Source organism: Monodon monoceros, unplaced genomic scaffold (genome assembly GCF_005190385.1).
Source record: "Monodon monoceros isolate NGI ecotype Baffin Bay Population unplaced genomic scaffold, NGI_Narwhal_1 Super_Scaffold_14, whole genome shotgun sequence".
Taxonomy (NCBI): domain Eukaryota; kingdom Metazoa; phylum Chordata; class Mammalia; order Artiodactyla; family Monodontidae; genus Monodon; species Monodon monoceros.
The window spans coordinates 60045920-60069923 of record NW_021703770.1 but is presented as its reverse complement, the minus strand read 5'-3'; the positions used below and the strand labels follow the sequence as shown (position 1 = coordinate 60069923).

Below are 24004 nucleotides of genomic sequence, written 5' to 3'. Positions count from 1 at the left end.
TACCAGAACTGAGTCAGAAGATACACTGTTTGAATAAAGCTCATGAGAATATTTTTTATCACTTCAAGTTTCCTTTTATGAGACGAGCATGTGGCTGTAGCCCATGTTTGTTTTAGCGCACTTGTTTTCTGCTCAAGCACGTCAGTGTCTGTTTGGTAGTTACCTATAAACGGTCATATATCGTGTTAAATGTGACTGCGTGTCACATTGAAACATCAATAAAAGAAATAATATGAAGCAAACCCAGAGAAACTAAGTCAGAAAAACACTCATGGACTTGTTCATTTGAAAAAAAGTAGAACCATTGTTCAAAAAGAGCTACTCCTGTTTACTTCAGGAGTTCTCAATCCTGAGAAATTCATGTTCTGAGTGAGAGAGAATAGAGTTTAGCCTTTCAGGGGGGAAAAAAAAGTTCTCTGGAGTAGCTAATTCTCTTGAAACGTTGCTTAGCGTCTGATTCCAAGCGACCCCCTATGCTGCTTCTCTCCGATTCTAACTTGCAGCATTTAGAAAGGCCCCTTTCCTTGTTGAAGTCACACATCCTAAAATCCTGCAGCTGTTTGCCCAAGATTGCCAGCAGGATAACAGCTATAAAACTCAAACCGTAAGATGCAAATGTGCCTAGCAAAAATATTCTGCATCCTTCCCTGCTTCTCAAGAGCGGCTCGGTGGGGTTTATGACTGTTGCCAGGGAAAGGAGAAGATCCCGCAGACCAGTTATGTTCTGAGACCCTATGTCTCAATTTCTCGGGCCTACAATTGGCCCGGGAGTGATTCAGTTGAGAAATGCTGTGTTTGTTTCAAAGGACAGCAGACATGGAAAGGGCCATCTTTGAAGTGAGTGGGTGCAGACCACCCTTTTGCTTCCGCCAGTGAACAAAAGCCTAGCCTTTCTACTTCTAACGGTTTGGACTAATGCAGTGTGAAAAACTAAATATAGAATACTTTTGTTAAAATCAGATTGGACTAATTCTATATGAAGTGCTTTAATGAAAAATGTTTAATGGTTGAAATACTATAACTCTGGCGTTAAAATGCAGGTGCAAGAATGATATTCTACACTCCCTAGAGGGCAAACCAGTACATACTGTGAAATATCAATTAAAGTTTATAGTTGCCTGGGTTGGCTAAATGTCTTTTTCATGGGAAATTTTCATTCTCTTATGAAATAATCATTTGGGGTTAAAATATGTGCTGAATTAGGTGGGCATTCCAAGTTATTAAGAAATGGATTTATTTTACAAGCGAGCTGGAAGCGTTCTTTGCTGTTTTTATGAGGTCATCGACATGACTTTTAAATGGGGCTCCGAGCCAACTCTGATTCCCACATCAGTTCATTAATTCACACAGCTGTCTCTGAAAACTACAAGAATAATATATACTGCAGACAGAGGGCCAGAGAGGGGGCGGGGTGAGATTTCAAGGCTGTATTTCAGTCGGGAGATCCTGCTGACATCATAAACTATGAGAAGACAGCTTAGGCTGTTTGGGGAACAGCAGTAGCCCCCCTGAAGGAAATATGGTTGGTCTAATTGATTCTTTTTCATTTCAGAATATACAGAGTGGGGACACCCCGTCATTTTTATTCTGAGCAAAGTCAACATGAAAGGCAGGCACTGCAGGAATGCATTAGCAGGGAAACCCAAGAAACGACCTAAGGTGTGGGCACGGATTTGGTTGTGTTAATGACGTCTGAGCAGCCGCACTGACACATGAAGGGCATTGGCGGAGTTACTACACGACGATTTTGTTTCATAGGCGATTGTGAACTTACCCGTCTCTGTGAAGAGATTTTCCAAATGAGATGTGACAAGGATGATAGTATTGTCTTGTGAGTGAGGGTCTAGGAGAAGCAAATCCTCTGAATAAGGTCCCCCACCCTCTCTCTACTACCTGATTTATAGTAAACATTGGATGTGAAATACCCTGCCGTGGGACTCCTGACAGCTTTTCCCGCTTGGTGGGAAAGAGGCATTGCTAGTAGCTGCATGAAAAACTCATTCTGCCCTGAGCCCACATTCAGAAGGGTTTGATACCAAACTGAATTTGGAGGCAACTTTGGCAAAACTGACATTTATGAGAATGTCCTGGTTTCTGATCCCTCCTTCGGCGTTAATAGGATATTTTTTAAAGGCGATCTGCAGTTTCATATCCTTTAAATTCCAAATTTGTTGTGGTTGCCATGGGAAAGTGAGCTAAGTCTCTTTGAGAGTAATTCAGTTTTACCAATAAATCCAGCCAAGTTTTTATGTCTTTGGATGGGGGCAAGTTTTATGAAATGTGACATTTTAAGTGTGCTCTTCAGTGACTCTCCATTAAAACCTTGACACCTGGGTACATGTGGATGTTGGAGATTTCGTGGCCCTTATCTCATCTGTATACACAAATGTCTTTTTGTACATGTGAATTGAACTTCACATGAAAAACAGATGTGTCCTTAAAGAGTATGAGACTGTTAATGCATAAGAAAGAGTGGAAAAATTCAAAATTACTGAAGAGATCAGGGTTGAATAGTTTTAGGTTTCCCCTACATAACACACTTTTTCGTTCCCCTCCTATACTTAATTATTCTGTGGACAAATGCTGTGGATTTTTCTCTTGGAATCTTGAAAATACATAAAAGCCTAGCGTGTTTATCAGGTGCTGTCTTAGTCTTTTCAGGCTGCCACAACAAACTACCATAGACTGGGTGGCTTATAAGCAACAGACATTTATATATTTCTCACAGTTTGGAGGCTCGAAGTCCAAGATCATGGTGCCAGAAGATTCTGTCTGGTGTGAACCCATTTCCTCATACAGGACCTTCTTGTTTTAACGATATAAGATGAAAGAGGCAAAAGGGATCTTTCTGGGGTTTCTTTTATAAAGGCACTAATCCCACTCATGAGGGCTTCCCCCTTATGACTTAATTGTCTCCCAAAGGCCCCATCTCCTAATACTGTCACATGGGGGATTAGGATTTCAACATATGAATTGAGGATGGGGGACAGAAACATTCAATCTATAGTATCCCAGGGCTTCCCTGGTGGCGCAGTGGTTGAGAGTCCGCCTGCCGATGCAGGGGACATGGGTTCGTGCCCCAGTCCGGGAAGATCCCACGTGCCGCGAAGCGGCTGGGCCCGTGAGCCATGGCCGCTGATCCTGCGCGTCCGGAGCCTGTGCTCCGCAACGGGAGAGGCCACAACAGTGAGAGGCCCACGTACCGCAAAAAAAAAAAAAAAGAAAAAAAAAAGAAAATGCTCAGCTGTAGTCACAACTTCAGTCAGGCTTATGGCACCCCATCTTATATTCTGCCTTTTTATAATGGCTTGTGAAAGATCAGTTGCTATTTTGTGAGCCCTTTATCGTTGTGGATCTGGAATATCATCCTTGGGGTTTTGCCCTCTTGCTTCCTGCATCTAATTTTGGGCTTTCCCAGGTCCTACTGATGCCAAAAGCTTGGCCTCTGTGCATTGGTGCCGAATCAAATCTCAGAGACAGTTTTAGGTGACGCAGAAAAGAATAGCTTTATCACTTTGCCAGGCAAAGGGAGACACAGCAAGCTCCTGCCCTCGAAAACTATGTGTCCCAAGCCGGGAGGATTTGATGAGGAGTCTTTTGTTTTTTTTTTAATTAATTAATTTTTAACATTTTTATTGGAGTATAATTGCTTTATAATGGTGTGTTAGTTTCTGCTGTATAACAAAGTGAATCAGCTATACATATACATATATCCCCAAATCTCTTCCTTCTTGCATCTCCCTCCCACCCTCCCTATCCCACCCCTCTAGGTGGTCACAAAGCACCCAACTGATCTCCCTGTGCTATGTGGCTGCTTCCCACTAGCTATCTATTTTATGTTTGGTAGTGTACACATGTCCATGCCACTCTCTCACTTCATCCCAGCTTCCCCTTCCCCCTTCCCATGTCCTCAAGTCCATTCTCTAGTAGGTCTGTGTCTTTATTCCCATCTTACCCCTAGATTCTTCATAACCTTTTTTTTTTTTTCCCTTAGATTCCATATATATGTGTTAGCATAGGGTATTTGTTTTTCTCTTTCTGACTTAACTTCACTGTGTATGACAGACCAGTTCAAGGGTGGGGGTGCTGACGAGATTAGGGTGTGAGCAGGGCCTGCAGTCTTCTAGTCTGTTCTCAGGTGATCTTCTCCATGAGCTTCTCTGGTTCCTTTAATCTCTGGTGGTTTCTTGGCTACTCCTTCCTTGATTAGCAACTGTTCAAATCTGCCCTTTGGAACTCAAGGAGGGTCACAGAGGCTGGAGTCTTCCCTGCAAACAAGAAATGGGGGACAGAGAGGCTCCCATGGGGACCTGCTCAGTTTCACTGCCGACATGTATACAAGCTGATACAGATCTGGCAGCCCAGGGTCATAGGCCCTGAAAATAACTCTAAATTCTTCAAAACCTTTTGGGGTTCCTCCCTAGGTTTAGGAAATTCTTTTACTCTCTGTGAGGCGGTTCATCAGTAACCTTGGGTAGTTTTATTATAAATGGTAACTGCCTAATATTCTCTTCAGAGTGGAAAGGCAGTTCAGAGTTAGTAAAACATGAATGAGTTCTCAGGTGAAAAAGGAAAGAAGGAAGCAATAGAAATGTCAGTAATCTTTTTGCTTTAGGTACCTCTTGTATCTTTTTTTTTTTTTTGTATTGAAAAATCATGTTTATTGATTAGACAAAGAAATACAAGATAACTGTTGGTTTTAAACTAAAGTTATTTTCCAGTTGGGTCTAAGAAATAATTAAGGTGTTAAGGTTTAATGCATGATTTATTTTCATTAAATCACTTTGGAACTTCATCCTTTACATTAAAATGTGTTTGTCAAATTAGGATTTTTGATTTGGAGACCAACAAGAAATATTGTTTTAGTTTTTGTTATTTATTATATTTAGCATAGAGTTTGTGCTCATTAAAGTATATTATGATTTGTCTGTATTATAGCATAAAATAAGAAAAAGGAATATTCATTCAATACAAATAAAATGGATGAATTAGAGTCAATTTAACATTTTGTGTAATTTTCTCAGTTGATTGGTTAGTAATTTAGTGATCTTTGTGTAGTGATTTTTTTTTTTAACATCTTTATTGGAGTATAATTGCTTTACAATGGTGTGTTAGTTTCTGCTGTATAACAAGTGAATCAGCTGTACGTATACATATGTCCCCACATCTCCTCCCTCTTGCGTCTCCCTCCCACCCTCCCTATCCCACCCCTCTAGGTGGTCACAAAGCACCGAGCTGATCTCCCTGTGCTATGCGGCTGCTTCCCACTAGCTACCTATTTTACATTTGGTACTGGTACCTCTTGTATCTTTAATTTTGTATCAGCTTTTTGCACAGAATCTTTCAACGAAGCTATTGATATTTTGGAATTTTGAAATCTTTTGTAGGCTTTTGCATAGCCTTGGCTTTAAAGTGTGCTTTTTAAATGATCTTATCAGTTTGGAATGTTCCGCATAGGGCCATTGTAATTCCCCTGAGTGCTGGTAGCAGTTTGGCAGGTTCTTGGCCACCAATAGAGTTTAACCCATATTGCAGCCATGTCTAGCTGCAAATGGGGTGCAGATCACATTTCTATTTGATCATATTTTGGAGCCCCCAACATGATGGCTACAAAACCAAGCTCTCAGGACATAAAACAAGCTTCTACACAAAATAAGGCAAACATGTGCACCTTAATTTGTCAGCAGTAACCTAGAGATGTTACTGCATCCTGTCTTTTGACAGTTCCCTACGTGGAATCTGGGGAAGGATTCCAAACAAATGGGGAATTGCAGCCTAAACCATCAGCAGTTCCCATCATGGAATCTGGGAACAGAATCAAGGGCTGGGGTTTTCCACTACTGGCAATAACCAAAAGATATTACTGAATCCTGGGAATTGTGTTCTGAAAGGCTAGGGGCTTGGCTCTGGGCAGAGCTGTCTGCCAGCTCAGCTGAGCTCCAGACAGGATCCACTACTAGATTAAGCTGACCTGCCGTGTAAAGGAAAGCCAATTAGCTTGGGAGCTTGAACACAAAAAGAGTGGAGCTCGGGACTTCCCTGGTGGTGCAGTGGATAAGAATCTGCCTGCCAATGCAGGGGACACGGGTTCAAGCCCTGGTTCGGGAAGATCCCACATGCCGCAGAGCAACTAAGCCCATGCACCACAACTACTGAGCCTGCGCTCTAGAGCCTGTGAGCCACAACTACTGAGCCTGCGTGCCACAACTTCTGAAGCCTGCGTGCCTGGATCCTGTGTTCCACAGCAAGAGAAGCCACCACAATGAGAAGCCCGCGCACCACAACAAAGAGTAGCCCCTGTTCACTGCAACTAGAGAAAAGCCCGCATGCAGCAATGAAGACCCAACGCAGCCAAAAATAAATAATTTTTTTTAAAATTAAAAGTTAAAAAAAAAAGAGTGGAGCTCAATCAAGAGGAGCTTAACATGGCCCTAGGAAATGGTGGGAAAAAGAGTGAACTCGGAAAGGTTCTCTGTGCGTCATGCCTATGTATCTGGTTACCCCCAAGTGCCACTGGAAACTCACTTCATTCCCATCACTGCTACCAAATATGTAAAAAACAGAACAAAACAAAATTCAACCAATAGAAAGAATAGAAAGATCTAATTGTCTTTAGATTTGTGAATCAGGCAGCATCCCTTCTAGCAACTGGAAAGGTGCTCCAAGGAGTTGTACAAAATGGAAGGCTTTTACAGGAAGAAGGGTGGGTAAGGGAGCTATTAGCAAAAGCAAAGAAAGGATTATTTTTAGGCCAGGACACCTTCTTTTGGGGGGGAAGGGAACTGCAAGGGTTTTTTCATGCAGATGCATCCTCCTGAGGGGGATGAAGACAGCCTATCTGATACATTACCTTACTGGTGTTTGACCAGAAAATTCCAGACTCATTAATTAAGATTACATTTCTGGGGAAGGTCACAACTGCAATTAAGTCAGTTATTAAGTCTAGGTTTCGTATCATGGGCTTTAGCACAAGTGATGCCATTTTGGACCTGTGGTTTTCTCTTTAACACTGACTAAGACATCAGGTTTATTATGAATTTGATTAATTTGTTCCAGTGAATGAGTCCTTTTTTTAATAGTTACTGAATTTTTTTGCTGTTATGAAGTCTTGTTTCTTTTATTTGTAGATTATTGGTATCCAGAGTTATCAATTGTTTCCTTGTAGCTGAATCTGCTGGGTTATATATTTCAGATCATTGTTTGTACTATGTATCACACCCTTCCAGTAACTGGTAGCAGCAAAACTAGAATGCCCAGGTGACAATGAAGACATCACGAGAATTCCCATAAAGTGAGAGATGTTTTAAGACTTCCGGATCTTTAATATGTTCACCTGATATATAAGTCTAGTCCTTTTCTTGGTGAATGAAAGTTGAAGTTGTTAAAAATATGTTCTTGTTAGAATGTGTGGTATTGATGTAATGATTGAAACCCTGTTTTGTTTTTTTGTTTTTTTTGCGGTAGTCGGGCCTCTCACTGTTGTGGTCTCTCCCGTTGCGGAGCACAGGCTCCGGACACGCAGGCTCAGCGGCCATGGCTCACGGGCCCAGCCACTCCGGCATGTGGGATCTTCCCGGACCAGGGCACGAACCCGTGTCCCCTGCATCAGCAGGCGGACTCTCAACCACTGCGCCACCAGGGAAGCCCTGAAACTCTGTTTTTGCCCTCAGGGTGTTCATCCTTGTTCTCAAATAGAAAGCTGACCTGGGAGGGGGATTCTAAATATTGACTGGATTCAAATTGTGAATAGTTTCTGCTTCATCTGTTTCAAGTATAGCAAATCATTCTAAGTTTGATTCCAAATATTTTGCATGTAACCAATGATCTCAATCTCTTTTGAGACTAATATTATTTCCTAATGACCAGCTATTCCTTCTGAGATTAGATGGCATTTTTAAGTGACATATCCCTCTGATTCTTTCTTAGAAAGAAAGCAGGCCACTTTAGGTAATCCCATTACTTTCTGGTAAGGATTTTTTTATTACTGATTTTATTTATTCTCAGAAGCACCTGGAAATTATTCCTCCACCACTCCTGATCTGCTATCTGGAATCGTGGTTCTGTGGTGAACTAGGTGGCTGGGCCAGTTATCCAGCCATCAGGATCAACTGGACTTTCAGCCTTTTCCCCCTACACAGGTCTCTGGATTCCCTGAGTTATCTCGTGTTCTCATGGCTTCCCCTCACTCTTTCTGGAGCCCTGAGAAGCAGAGTTAAGTAGCGGTTAAAAGCATGGGTTTGAGTTTCAGACAGATCTCAGTTTAAATCTTGGCTCTGCTAGGTAAATATTATGTAACATTGGGAATGATTCTTTCTTCATCTATAAAAGGGGCATTCTTGGGAATTTCCTGGTAGTCTATTGGTTAGGACTTAGCACTTTCACTGCCGTGGGCCTAGGGTTCAATCCCTTGTCGGCGAAGTAAGATCCCGCAAGCCGCTCACTTATGCAATGGTCATGGGGGTTAAAATGAGATGATGTTTGTGAAGTACCTGAGAGTACCTGCACATGGGAGGGATGCACTAAATAACAGTTTCCTACATATCAGACCCATTCTTCTGCTTGCTTTTCCAAGTTTCAGTTCAAAACTGACCTCAGGTAGCTGTCCCGTTGGAACAAATGTAACAAGGATTGCTAATACTGAGTTTCGGGGAAGTTATGCATCTTTCCTAAGATGGTAGAGTAAATGGCAAAGTCAAGGGCCAAACGCAGGGTGGTCCGCATGCCTTTGACCACTCCACCAGACAGCCTCCCAGGAGCTGCTGCCAAACCCACACACATGAGGAGCTGCACTCAGAGGCAGTTTGAGATAAAGAGCAGAGTGGACGCCCAACAGCCAAAAATAAGCAAAAGTCCTTCATCAAAGGATTTACAGTATCCTCTCTCGACAGCAGGGAGGAAGCACAACCATTTCTCCACACACTAGCTGATACTGAATATTTTTGGCCTTTGTTACCTTTGACTTGATGATGAATGAAAACTATCACTTTGCTGGACATTTGTATCAATATTTCTTCTTCAGTAGTAGTTTAGATTTGATTTTGACTGATTTCTAATGTCCATTCATTCAAAGGCATTTTCTAAAGGAAATAAGAAAATAGCTTACTGATAAAATGTTATCTAGAGGACCTAACAACAGAATTTTGATATGCTAGTATTATTATTAAAAAGTAGTGAGCAGCTGTTTTCTGACTAATAAAATCAAAATAGCAGAAAATATGTTTCAGATGCTGTTGCATGATATTTTGAGTAAGAAAAACAGAGATATCATAAACCCCTAGAGCCAGACAGAAGTTTCCAACAGACCTACACCATATGTTAGGTCTCTGGTCAATATTAGGTGCAGTATTTGTGTCAGTCATTTTTCTCTCTTAGGTAATTGTGTTCAAGTTGTGCCATTTTCTTAACGCATTGCACTCTCAACATTGGGACCTGAGCATCTAGACAGAAGTAGTATCTTTTTGCAATTTGTTTTTCAACAATTAGTATTACAGAGCCTGAGGTTAGGGATGATGCCCAAGGCTTGAGACCTCATAAAAACATATGTATACGTTGTTTACTTGCGCAAATATGTACGTATCCATACAGATCTCTTTTAGTAGAATGTTGTGTTGGGGCAAATGCACCATTAACTAAAATATTTCACATACTAAAGCACAAAGTGAATCTCAACAAGTATCAAAGAATTTTTGTACACGAGAGAGACTATCCTCTGAGTAGAATGCAGTTAAATTAGCAGTAATTAATCAAAAGATATCCTCTACATACTTTTGGACTATTAAAGACCTTGTAATTCATGAGTCAATAAAAAAAATCATAGTTGAAATCTTAGTTTTGAATATAGAAGAAATTCCAAATAAAATATTTGCATATTGGACCCGCCAATATGCTAGACAAATATATCAGAACCAATTATTATTTAGCCTAAGAATGCAAAAATGAGTTACCATTAGAAACTCTATTAAAGTAAGTTAGCACATTAACAATTAATTGGGATATTACATTATAAATCAAGAGAAAAAACGATGGCCTATTAAGATAAAAATTGGGGGGAATTGGTTATGATATGGAAAAAATAAAATGAGGTCCCAAATTCACACTACACACAAAAATAAACTCCAAATGGTTTCAGAGATTCAACTTGAAAAGTAAACTTGAAGACTTCTGAAAGAAAATCTACTTAAATTTATTTATGACATTAGGATAAAGAAAGATTTCTTGAACACAACATTAAATGAACAAAACATAAAAGAATAGATTAATAAAATTTATTAAATTATTATTTTTAGAAAACTGATTAAATGAAAATATCCCCTATAAACAAACAAACATACACAAGTTACAAACTGGGAGAGGATATGCAACGTAATTAGCAAAAAGGAATTCATATAAAGAATGTATTGTAAAAGTCCCCCAACCCAGTTGGAAGATGGTCAATGGATTGTTATTTCGTGACCTATAAACATATTAAAATATGCTTACCATGAACTAGCAATATGATAAAATTTCACACCTACCAGTTGGCAGATATTCTGGTAATACTAAGTGTTGGTGAGGGAGTGGGAAATGGGAGCTCGTATACTGCTTGTGGGAATATAAATTAGTACAATCACTTTGCAGAGCAATTTAGGAATATCCACTAAAATTGAAGAAGCACATACCTGGGAGACGAGGGACTGTTATTTTTGTAGCAAATCTTATGGAGCGACTTGATTCTCAAAACCATGAAAAATACAATTGAATAAAATTTTAAATATTAATTTAAAATAAAAAGAATAACAAGGAACAATGCCTGGGAATGTAGGCTGAAGCCAAACTTTAAAAGCCCCTGAATATTAAACCAAACTCTATTTGTAATTGATTCAGGTAGTAATGGTAAGTTACTGGATGGTTTGAACAATGAAGTAAAGCTATTCTTTAAGACTGTCTTGCCAATATGTGGAAAATAATTTGGAGAGGTCAGTGACCAGTAAGGAAACATTGCATTAGTCCAGGAATAGACTCTAAAAAGCTGAACTAGGGGATGGTGCTAGGAATTGAGAAGAGAAGATAATATAGATTCTAGAAATATCCCATCTGCTGAGTCTACCTGCTGCCCTGCACTGCTGTTGGTGCTAGTACAATACCTCTGCCCCGCTCAGGACACCCTCAATCTCACTTGTCCTATGGTTCCCTCAACCCTTAGAGCTTCCAGGCCCTTTTGGACAAAGTAGCCTGTAAGATCAATGCCTAACTCACAACCTTATCCTCCTGGCCTTTCCTGAGGTCAGCCCCTAGGCCCAATGAGTATCATCTCACTCTTTTGGAAGATAACTTTACTGAATTGCCTTACATGCACACCAGAGAAGCAAACTGACTCCTCAATTTTCTCTTCATCATTGGTTTTATGAGCACCCTGTGATCTATCTTCCATAAATCAAGCACAGTCTCAATGATTAAAGCCATCACTCTGGCAAGAAAGTTAATATCCTGTGAACTAGCAAATTATTTCTATACATATGTCCCAGAGAAACGGTCACACATGTGAACACAAAAACATATGTGAGGATGTTCATTATAGTATTGTTCTTCAGCAAAATACTGAGAACAATTTTAATGTGTCTCAAAAGAGGATAATATTCATACAGTGGAATACAATAGAGCAGCTAAATAGATGAGAAAAACACTGCATTTGTAAAGAGTGATGAATCTCTAAACCTGAGGAAAATAAAGGCCCAATTGTGACAACAGTTTTGAAAATACAGGTAATAAAAGTATAGCAACATACAAGGAAAGGATTGACATCCACCACAGGCCAGCAGTGTCCCTGGGTACCGAGAGAAAGGAACAGTGTGGACTAGGTAGGGATTTGACTATTTCTTTTTATGTTTGATTTCTCTAAAGAATGTAAAGCCAGTATGATTACATGTTAATATTTGCTAATGGGGGATGGTAATAAAACAGGGTCCATTATATTATTTTATATACTTTTCTGAATGCTTAAAACAATTAAGGAAACAAAAAGGCAAATCATGTGCTTTCGAGTCAAACTGACCTTAGGGAGTTTTTTGTTTGTGGGTTTTCCTCCTTTTTTTCCTTCCTTTCTTTTTCTTTCTTTCTCTCTTTCCTTCTTCCTTTCTTTTGTTTTTATTTATTTTTAAATTTAATTTTATTTTATTGTGACAAGAACACAGCATGAGACCTACCCTCTTTTTTTTTTCAGTTTTTAAAGTTCTTTTTCATATTCTTTTCCATTTTGGTTTCTCACAGGATATTGAATATAGTTCCCTGTGCTATACAGTAGGACCTTATTTTTTATCCATTCTGTATATAGTACTTTGCATCTGTTAACCCCAAACTCCCAATCCATCTCTCCCCCACTCCCCTCCCCCTTGGCAACACAGGTCTGTTCGCTATGTCTATGAGTCTGTTTCTGACTTGTAAATAAGTTCATTTGTGCCATATTTTAGATTCCACATATAGGTGATACCATATGATATTTGTCTTTCTCTTTCTGACTGACTTCACTTAGTATGATAAGCTCTAGGTCCATCCACGTTGCTGCAAATGGCATTATTTCATTCTTTTATATGGTTAAGTAGTATTCCATTGTATATATCTACCACATCCTCTTTATCCATTCATCTGTTGATAGACATTTAGTTTGTTTCCATGTCTTGGCTATTGTAAATAGTGCTGCTCTGAACATTGGGGTGCATGTATCTTTTTGAATTATAGTTTTGTCTGGATATATGCTCTGCTCAGGAGTGGGATTCCTGGATCATATGGCAACTCTAGTTTTAGTTTTTTGAGGAACCTCCATACTGTTCTCCATAGTGGCTGCACCAATTTACATTCCCACCAACAGTGTAGGAGGGTTCCTTTTCTCCACACCCTCTCCAGCATTTATTGTTTGTGGACTTTTTAAGGATGGCCATTCTGATTGGTGTGAGGTGGTACCTCGTTGTAGTTTTGATTTGCATTTTTCCGGTAATCAGTGATGATGAGCATCTTTTCATGTGTCTATTGGCCATCTGTATGTCTTCTTTGGAGAAATGAGACCTACCCTCTTAACAATTTTTAAGGGTACAATGGTGTATGATAAGTAAAATGTTATAGAGCAGATCTCTAGAACTTTGGCTTATCACCCCCCATTTCCCCCCCTCTGCAGCCCCTGACCACAACCATTCCATTCTAACCTCCGTTCAGTTTTCCTTAGTGGCTGTACCATTTTACATTCCTACCAACAGTGTACAAGGATTCCAATTTCTCCACATCCTCACCAACACGAGTTATGTTTTTTGTTATTCTTTTGTTTTGTTTTTAATAATTGCCATCCCAACAGGTGTGAGGTAATATCCCATTGTGTTTTTGATTTGTATTCCCCCAATAATTACTGACATTGAGCATCTTTACATATACCTGGTGTTCATTTGCATGTCTTCTTTGGAGAAATGTCTATTCAATTCTGCAGCCCATTTTAAAAATTGGGTTATTAGGGTTTTTTTTACTATTAAGTTATAGGATTTCCTTACATATTTTAGAAATTAACCCCTTATCAGATATGTGGTTTGCAAATATTTTCTCCCATTCTGTAGGTTCCCTTTTTGTCTGTCGATTGTTTCCTTTGCTGTGCAGAAGCTTTTTAGTTTGATGTGGTCCCACATGTCTGTTTTTGCTTTGGATGCCTGTGCTTTCATGTCAAATCCATAAAAACACTACCAAAACCAATGTCATGAAGATTTTCCTCTACATTTTCTTCTAGAAATTTTACAGTTTCAAGTCTTACATTTAAATCTTCTATCCATTCTGAGTTGATTTTTGCGTATGGCATACGATAAGGGTCCAATTTCATTATTTGCATGTGGATATCAGTTTTCTCAGCATTATTTGTTGAAGAGAATATGCTTTCTCCATTGTGCATTCTTAGCACACTTGTCAAAAATCAATTGTCTGAACATGCATGGATTTATTTCTAGGCTCTTGATTCTGTTCCATTGCTCTATATGTCTGTCTTTATGCCAGTATTATCATACTGTTTTAATTACTGTAGCTTTGTAATAGACTCGAAAATTAGTAAGTGTGATGCCTCCACCTTTGTTGTTCTTTCCATGATTGATTTGACTATTCATATTCTTTTGTGGTTCCATATGGATTTTAGAATTGTTTTTTTCTATTTCTGTAAAACACGCATTGGGATTTTGATATGGATTATGTTTGTAGATTACTTTGGGTAGTACGACAGTTTGAAAATATTAAGTCTTCCAATCTATTAACATGGCTTTCTTTCCATTTGTTTTTATCTTCTTTAATTTCTTTCAGTAATGTTTTATAGTTTCCAGTGTACAAGTCTTTCATCGCTTTAGTTAAGTTTATTCCAAAGTTTTTTTATTCTTTTTGGTGCTATTATAAATGGGATTCCTTTCCTAATTTCTTTTTCAAATAATTTGTTGTTAGTATATAGAAATGCAACTGATTTTTGCATGTTAATTTTGTATCCTAAAGCTTTATTGAATTTTTAAAATTAGTTATAACAGCTTTTCATGAAGTCTTTAGGATTCTTGGTATGTAAGAGCATGTCATCTCAAGCAGGGACAGTTTTACTTCTTCCTTTCCAATTTGGATGCCTTTTATTTCTTTTTCTTGCCTAATTGCTCTGCTTAGGGCTTCCAGTACTATCTTGAATACAAGTAACAAGAGTGTGTGTCCTTGCCTTGTTCCTGGTTTTAGAGGGAAGCTTTCAGTTTTTCACCACTGAGTATGAAGTTAGCTCTGGGCTTTTCATAAATACCTTTATTTTGTTGAGTTCTTCCTTCTATCCTAGTTTTTTATCATTAAAGGGTTTAGAAGTTTGATGAATGCTTTTTTCTGTGTATATTGAGATGATCATGTGACTTTTATTTTATTAATATTGTGTATCTCATTAATTGATTTTTGTATGCTGAATCATCCTTGCATCCCAGGGATAAATCCCACTTGGTCATGGTGTATAATTCTTTTAATGTGCTGTTGAATTCAGTTTGCTAGCATTTTCTTAAGGGTTTTTGCATCTACATTTATCAAGGATATTGGTCTGTAGTAGTTTTCTCTTCTTCTGGTGCTTTTGTCTGGTTTTGGTATCACAGTAATGCTAGCCTCAAGAGTTTGAAATGTCCTTTCCTCTTCAATTTTTGAGAAGAGTTAGAGAAAGCTTGGCATTAATTCTTCTTTAAATGTTTAGCAGATCTTATTTTTAAAGATAATATCTCGACTTAACAGCTACGTGATTGAGAGAGTAAAAATAGCTATCTCATATCTTTTTTCATCTTTAAATGACAAAATAGACATAAAGTCCTAACACAGAGTATGGAATATAACGGAAGCTTAATTAAAGGTAGTTTTTCTTTCCCTCTATCTCAGTAGGCATATAAGGAAAACTCAATAAATGCTCATAGAATTTTTAAAATTTATCTACACACACATTGAATTTATATATTACTGTAACAATGAAACCTTACTTTTAGTTGGTATCTGATATTGGATAGCACCTGATATAAGCTTCCAACTTTTATACAATAAACAACATAATATGTTCTTATTATATAAAATATAAATGTTTCAGATATTACATGAAATTTCTAAAAATCTTGTATGTTCTGGTATAATGTTATAAGTCGTAATTCTAGTTATTACTTTAAAATGTATATCTCAGAAATAACTAAATTTCCTTGTCAATTGCGTTATTATGAACTTTCATCAAATCTTTAACCATGGTCTTTTTTTTTTTTTTTTTTTTTGTGGTACGCGGGCCTCTCACTGTTGTGGCCTCTCCCGTTGCGGAGCACAGGCTCTGGACGCGCAGGCTCAGCGGTCGTGGCTCATGGGCCCAGCCGCTCCACGGCATGTGGGATCTTCCCGGACCGGGGCACGAACCCGTGTCCCCTGCATCGGCAGGCGGTCTCTCAACCACTGTGCCACCAGGGCAGCCCTAACCATGGTCATTTTTAAGTCTTTTGTCATTTACAGACAGTTCTGGGTGCACTCTGATGCTTTTGCAAAAATGTTCCTATTAAAAGGGTTTCATCTTCAAGGAATTCATGGAAAAGACTCTGACAAGCACAGGTTTCTGGTAACTGACTATACTGCTGAACTGAATGAATAAGCATTTTCAGAGCTCTAATGGAAAACTGATGAACTCATAAAAGTGGTAACAAAAGATCAAGATGAAAAAGAATTAATCACATGAGACCGAGTGAACTGATGAGGGTGATTATAGTTTTTGTGATTTTCTGTTTGAATTAAAAAAAAGTGACACTTTAAAAAATATTTGATTAGTGATTTGTTATGACATTTACAGAATTAAATTAAGATAATAAGTTTTTATTCTTTATTAGTACATTAATATATTTTCAAAGTTAACCTTCAGACCTTAAAAATAACATATTTGGGGGAAAGTATATTATCAGAAATTGTTCAATAAATCCAAAAAACATGATTGCAAGAACGTTAATGTCTAACTTGTTACCAAAAAACTATGAAAGCTCTTTTTCTGGAAGGCTTCGATGCAAAATGATTCAGATCCTTTCCAAGTATATTTTCTGGAATTATTATTCTGTCTTATTTTCTGTATTTAACCCTAGATTCTGTGAGTAGAATTCCAAAACATCTGATGGGTATATGAAAATTTTCTATTTGATTTGCATTCTACACCGGGCACTCTATTCTTCTTCCTTTTCATTTACAAGAAGATCACCTAAGTAGCACCTAAAATAATGAAATTTAACTTTTGTTTAGACATACTGACTTCCTAAAACATCAAAACTGAGTTTCCAACCTACATCATTTGTTAGACTGGAATTTTGCCAGTGTTATACTTTCCCTTTCAATGTATTATGCATAGGTAAGAACAATGTATAACTGGAAATTGGGGAATATTTCAAATCTGTTTTCAACTGTCCAAATGTTCTGACTTTAACTTAGCAGGTTATACTTAAATATTGATCCTATCCTTGCTATTTAGGAACCACCTTAGCAACATTAATTTTATTAATGACTACTTAAAATACAGTATGATTAAATGTCTTAAACTTACAATTGCATTTACAACAGGAGAGATTTCTTTTTCTCATTATTATTGTAAGGAATTTCCTAATTTTTATAATGTTCAGGTTGATTTTTTAAGTGCCAATACATGCAAATATTTTCATTTGGTTATTTTCACTGGTATATTTTTCTAAATACTATCCTTAAATGGGATTATTTGTTGTATAGTTCACACAAATAAAGGCATTTAAGTTAGTTCATATCAACCACATTAAGTTAGATTTGGTTCATTTGTGGTTCTACGTAGTACTATTGCTTTTCTCCCCACTTTGAAAATGAGATTCTTACAATAGAAATATTACTAAAATATAACAAAAAAGAAAAGCCAGATGAAAGTTACTTTGTATGAAATTTGCCTCTTGCTGTGTAAAATTAGTGACAATAAGGTTTATGATGCTGACGATATATCAGGTAATGGCTGTGGAAATGGCTGGGTGTTTGCACAGGTAGACACGTGCACACACAGAATGAGTGTAACTTGATCTAGATGGAATTTCACTTTGATCCATTAGCTCTGATAAAGGGAAAGTATTCCAGAAAAAAATTGTAGTACCTCCTGTAAAGAATTTCTTAGATGAATGTTCTGTGCTATTTTTAACTTTGAACAGATTAGTCTTTTCTTAGGTCCTTGTCAGATAAAAGAAGTCTTCATCAGACTAAAATGAAATTGCATATTTTAAAGTTTATTTGAAGATGAGCTTACTTTGGGTCAAAGATTGAAACGTATTGTGTACTTTAAATGCAAATTATGTAATTGAATATGGAAAATAGTGTGTAACTATTATCAAGGGTCTCTTTCAAAATTAACTCAGCTTGTGGAGTTTGACACAAATTCTTTTCCATGTTGTTGGAGTGACTTCTTGAACTGGCACACTTGTCGTTAATTTGAAAGGAGATTTTAAACGGTCTCAGGGAAAGCTTTCCACCCTCCCACCGCCCATCTGTCTCCCATTCAAGTTGCCACAGCAACTGGCGTCTGCTCTTGCAGATCTTTCCCATTACTTTAGCAATGACTTACTTCGGCGGGGTGACCTCCCGACTAGACTTCCTAGCTAGAAATTTGTGTATCCTTAGCCCTCTCTCACACACACAGCCTGCACACTCCACTGATCACAAATGCCCCTCATATTCTGTCCTTCTCCTTCTTACAGCTGTTTCCTGAACTCTCCGAGGACCACATTTTCACTTTTAGGCTGTTACAAGGCTGTTCCGAAGCTCTCTCTCTTTCATCTCCTGAGTCACTGATCACATGTCTTTTGCTTCAGACACATTAAGTTCTCACCTTTCCTGGAACGTTTCTGGCCCTTTCACTAGTCTGTGACTTTTTCCTCCTGGCTCTATTTTATTTTATTTTATTTGGCCACGCGGCACGACATGGGGGATCTTAGTTCCCCTACTAGGGATCGATCCCGTGCTCCCGGCAGTGGAAGCGCGGACTCTTAACCACTGGACCGCCAGGGAAGTCCCTGGCTCTAACTCTGCTTAGCCGAAAAAACAAAGAGCCAAAAAACAGAAACTACTCACCAGTCAATATTCGTCTCAAATGCCACCACCTCCTTGAAGCCTTCCCTGACTGACTCTTCTGGGCTACAACAGCATATCTTTTACAGCACATAGCATATTGTAGTACAACAGTTTTGTTTTTTTTGCGGTACGCGGGCCTCTCACTGTTGTGACCTCTCCCATTGCGGAGCACAGGCTCCGGACGCGCAGGCTTAGCGGCCATGGCTCACGGGCCCAGCCGCTCCGCAGCATGTGGGATCTTCCCGGACCGGGGCACGAACCCGTTTCCCCTGCATCGGCAGGCGGACTCTCAACCACTGCGCCACCAGGGAAGCCCAACAGTTTTTTTTTTTAAATAAATTTATTTTATTTATTTATTTTTGACTGCGTTGGGTCTTCGTTGCTGCGCTTCAGCTTTCTCTAGTTGCGGCGAGGGGGGGCTTCTCTTTGTTGCGGTGCGTGGGTTTCTCATTGCAGTGGCTTCTCTTGTTGCAGAGCATGGGCTCTAGGTGCGCAGGCTTCAGTAGTTGTGGCACACGGGCTTAGCTGCTCTGCGGCATGTGGGATCTTCCCGGACCAGGGCTTGAACCCGTGTCCCCTGCACTGGCAGGTGGATTCTTAACCACTGCACCACCAGGGAAGCCCTGTATAACTTATTTTTAACTACAGCCTCCCACCCACTAAACTAAGCTTCCTGAGAGCAGGGATGACTTCTTGTCTGGGTCACTGACACAGCTGCATTTTAGATTACATGTCTGCTATAAGAAATATATTCTTTTAATTTTTTTTTTTTCTTTTAGAATTAACTGCAGATATGCATTCTGAGAGCATGGAAATACCTCACAAACTACTGTGACCATCCTGTCGCCAAGGTGAGGCTGCCCCCCCCACAGTCCACAAATGCTCGGTCCAGCATAATTCCAAGTGACAAAAGGGAAAAGAGGCTGCCACCACCCACATAAACAACGCTCCACTGCAATGGGACTAAAAATTGTTGGGAGATTTATCCTGATATGTGTGCTTTTCTTCAAATAGCATTGTGTGTTGCTTGCTGATTTTAAGGCCTGACTTAATCAATGCCATGACTCCAAACCATATTTTTAGCTCCTGTAAGAATCCAGTGCTTCTGAATATTAGCTTTACTTAGTGACATCAGTTTGTTTTAACATCCCTGTCAGGGATTCTACTGTGAGAGGAGATGTAAATTAGGCTTTATATTACTTATTCTGAGTAGCTCAGGAGCAGAATTTTTATGAAATGATCTTTGAAAATTCAGAAGACCCTGTTTACCATGGTCGCATAATCCAGTTTCTCCCTCACTAGCCCATCTGACATCTTATGGGGGAAAAAAAAATGAGTATTTTAGGCAGGAGACAAACTCAAGGGAAAGAAGGGGTTTGGGGGTGAAAATGGGGGGCAGATGAGAACTCCAGTTTTGGTGAAATGGATGCTCACTCGGTGTACCAAGATTCTCAATCTGCCAGCTTCCTCTACTTTTCCGCTCCATTTGACTCCCGGCACCTGCAAGGTCAGCTGCTCCAAGAAGCAATTTATAAACCTGCAGTTCATATCGTGGTTGCCGTTCCAGGACTGACATGAAATTAAATCAGTCTTGAGTGCTGCAAGATACAAAAGCTACCTTCCGAGTTTACTGAGCCCTCCACGACTCCTCATAAATCTTGGAAAGGTAGCATTCCACCAGTAACTGCCCAGTTTCTCCGCTCCCAAAAGGACCTTGAAATGGAAACAGCGATGTTTTCTTTGAGGCCATATTTCATACCACAGAGAGGAAGATGTACATGGAAGCCACATTCTTATAAGTACCCTTTTCCAATTCTGAGGCAAGCACTGGGTAAGACAGTGTTAAATGAACCCTTAACTTACTACTCCACGTTCCAAATTATTGGGGCCACAAGGTATAAAGACACCCACGAAAAGCTGACTGACCGTACCACAAAGGTTCTTTATTGTTTTTCAAGAGCAGAAGGTAAGATTTAAAAAATTCGACGAGCCTATAAACATGTCTTTGCTACAAATGTGTCACCTCTCAATTTCCAGGGACTCTGAAGCTTATTGCTGGAGGCTCATCCATGTGGCTGAAAAGGAGTCTGAAGCAGACGCTGTCACGTGGTCATGCTGAATTCTACCCGAAGGTAACACACATTTCTTGAATGTTTTAAAACTTAGTCTTAAAGCATGAGTCAAATTTGCCTTAAAATTTTGTGACGCAGAGTCCATTGCAAAGTGTTTTTTAGGCATTAACACTTAACTTTCCCCAAGCCCCTCTGAACAAAGTATTATTACGATCCCCTGTGATGGTTAATTTTATGTGTCAACCAGCTTGACCGTGGTACCCGTGACACCCAGTTTTTGGCCAAACACCAGTCTAGATGCTGCTACGAAGGTATGTTTTAGATGAGATTAACATTTATATCCAAGAACTTTGAGTAACACAGTTTACCTTCTGTAATGTGAGTGAGCTCTTCTAATCAGCTGAAGGCCTTAAGAAAATACAACTGAATTCCCTTGAGGAAGAGGGAATTCTGCCTCCAGACGGCTTTTAGATTCAAGCTGCAGCATCAGCCCTTGCCTGGGTCTCCAGCCCCCAGGGCTGCCCTGCAGACGTCACACTCACCAGCCCCCAAACCAAATGCACCAATTCCTTAAAATAAATCTCCATATAAATAAGTGGGTAGACATTATATGTGTATGTGTATCTGTTACATTATATGTATGTGTGTATATATGTATGTATCTATCTAGATCTACAAATATATTATATACATATATGTGTATGTGTATATGTATATACATTTTTTGTTTGTTTTTTAGGTTTTTTTTGCAGGTTAGCATTTTATTAGATAAAAATGAAAGAAGGGTGCCTACCCACTCCTTCCTCTGGCTCACAAGGGGAACTCCCCCCTCCCCAAGAGAGGGCAGGGAGTCTATAACACTGAGACAATGAGAGAGATTAGGGCAGAAAGCCCCAAGCCTCTTCCTTCTAAGTGTTGTGACAAGAAGCAACTTTCTCAGCTACAAATGCTGGGAAGGGGAACTACACCTGCCTTTGCCCCTAAGTGGGCGGCCTTCCCCTCCCCCAGCAAAAAATTGGAAGATAGGCAGTTACCCCCAACACCCAACTTGTCCAGGTAGGGGGAAGAGGAATAAACGTCAGTCTGTGGGCTTCATTTCTTAGGTGCCTTCAGTGCACAGGCATGGGGAAGGCCCTGGCAAACTGCTCCACCCATTGCCTGAGGTCAGCCAGCCAATGACTTGTTTCTGGGCCTTTGAGCGGGAAGGATTTGAAATCCTGGAGTTTGGCGGTCTTGCTCTTTACCTCCAAGCCGATTTGACACCTTCATCTGTAAAGCCCACAGCTTTCCGGAAGTCCTCTTCACGGAACTATCTAGAAGTCAAGGCTGGGGCACCCAGCCGCAGGCCCCCAGGTGTGGTGGCACTTCGATCTCCAGGACAGGTGTTCTTGCTGGCCGTGATGGAAACGAGTTACAACACCCGTTCAGCTCGAGCTCCATCCAGGCCCTTGGGCCGCAGGGCTACCAGCACTAGGTGGTTGTCAGTGCCACCAGACACCAGCGAGTAGCCTCGCTCTAGCAGGGCATCAGCCATGGCCCAAGCATTCTTCAGAACCTGCAGGGAGCGCTCCCGGAACGGGTGCAGGCCTGCTTTAGGGCCACAGACACTGCAGCAATGGCATGGTTCTGGAGGCCCCCCTGCAGGGATGGGAACACAGCAAAGTTGATTCGGTCCTCAAACGTGGAAGGATATCCTGGCCAGTCTTGGGGTCCACAGCCTGCACCCCCTTCCGGCAGAAGAGGAGTCCTGACCTGGCCCCTCGAAGGGTCTTGTGAGTGGTAGTGGTGACAACATCCACATGCTTGAAAGGTGAGGGGATCACCTTGGCAGCCACCAGGCCACTGATGTGGGCCACGTCCGCCAGCAGGTGCGCCTTGACCTCATCACACACCTCTCTCATGCGGGCATAGTCGATGAGGCGGGCATAGGCACCGGTACCAGCTCTGATGAGTCAAGGTCGGAAGAGCCGAGCAGCGAGTGCCGGCTGGTCATAGTCAGTGAGGCTGGTTTTGGGATGCAGCTTATAGGACATAGACTTGAAGAAGATGGATGTAGCTGAGATCCGCTTGACATCAGACATGTAGCCATGGGTGAGATGGACCCCATCGGGCACGGGATTCCCCCCATGATTTGGTCATGAGGCTGCAGAAGGGCTGTGTAGGCAGCCAGGTTGGCTGGGGACCCCGAGTAGGGCTGGACATTGACTCCCCACTGAGCAGGATCCAGGTCAAAGGCCTCCAAGGCCCGGCGCTGACACAGCAGCTCGATTTCATCCACTGCCTCTGCTCCTCCATAGTACCTCTTGCCAGGATAACCTTCCGAGTACTTGCTGTTCAGACAGGGCCCCAGGGCCTCCAGCGCAGCTTGGCTGCGGAAGTTCTCTGGAGCAGTGAGCTTCCAGGCCGCGACACTGCCTGTCCTTCTCTCTCCGTAGCAGCTCCCATATCTCAGGGTCACTGTCTGATAGACTCTCCTGGCCTGACCAGCCCTTGGTTGCTTCTTCAGTCTGGGTCTGGGCCGCCTCGCTGTGCTGGCACCTTATGGCCATCCTGACCAGGTGACCACATCTCTGCAGAGGCCGAGTCGCCCAGAGCGAAGAGAAGGGCAACATCACAACCCGAGATGAAGGTCACAGGAGGTCCGGGTACCAACCCCGGCCGGGGAACACAAGGGGTTGGAAGAAGACTGGTCGGAGAGCGCATGCGCGAAAAGAGCTGCCGGGCAACCACTGAATTGGGCGGGGTCTACGCATGAGTAAGGTGGACGCTTTATGGTCTTTTGGGGATTGTAGTTTTTTTCCCTCGCTCTTCTTCAGTTCCATTTCTCGTCTGTAGCCCCAGGGTCAGAAGCTTTTGCCCCCGACTCAGTTTCCCGCTGGAGCCAGTGGGCAATCCTCTGGAGAACACTGCCCTCTTCAAGTTTTACCTTGACCCAGGACTCAAGGCGAAGGAAGACTGAAGACGAGGTGTCGTTCTGTGCCTCAGCTAGTCTGTACCTCCTCCCTTGCCCCAGTCAGGGGTATATATACATGTATGTATGTATATACATACATATATATGTATATGATATATTTGTAGATCTAGATAGAGCGAGAGAGTTGTCTGGGGAACCCTGACTCATACATCTCCATTTCGCAGGTGATGAAACAAAGCCTCAGACAGATCCAATCGTTGGCCGTAGGGCACCCAGCCAGGTAGCGGTAGGGCAGAGTGTGAGCTGCTCTCTCTTGCAACGCTCTCTCTTGCAACTGCTCTCTCGCAGTCAGGCTAGAGCCCGGGCTCCTCTCAGCCTGCAGCCAACCACCACAGGAGGGGCGCGTGAGGAGCTGGTTGTGTTTAATCCTGCCAGC

The 24004-nt window shown here is 40.9% G+C and overlaps 1 pseudogene; it reads right to left on the bottom strand.

The window, feature by feature from the left end:
• Positions 1-21763: 21763 nt before the first annotated feature.
• Positions 21764-23266, bottom strand: LOC114895353 (annotated as a pseudogene).
• Positions 23267-24004: the final 738 nt, after the last annotated feature.